This window comes from Buceros rhinoceros, unplaced genomic scaffold, assembly GCF_000710305.1.
Source record: "Buceros rhinoceros silvestris isolate BGI_N320 unplaced genomic scaffold, ASM71030v1 scaffold24029, whole genome shotgun sequence".
Classification (NCBI taxonomy): domain Eukaryota; kingdom Metazoa; phylum Chordata; class Aves; order Bucerotiformes; family Bucerotidae; genus Buceros; species Buceros rhinoceros.
The window spans coordinates 24,160-24,419 of NW_010432450.1; positions in this window are offsets into that span (position 1 = coordinate 24,160).

A 260-nucleotide genomic window follows, 5' to 3' on the forward strand; every position below is an offset into this window, starting at 1 on the left:
AAACACATCGAGTATACTTTGAAAATCAGAGTGCTACTCTTTACACGCTTATCTTGATGTGGTAATACATCACTTCAGATTATTCAGTTGTAAGTGTTTAATGCATGTGCTCATTGCTTGAATATTCCTTTTGGGAAGAATACTTGAAAATTATTTTTATGACTTTAGTGTATACCTTGCTAATAGGCATCCTCCTGATACAGTATGTGATTAAGTTTTTATATATAAAAATTACATATGTATAAATACATATATATAAT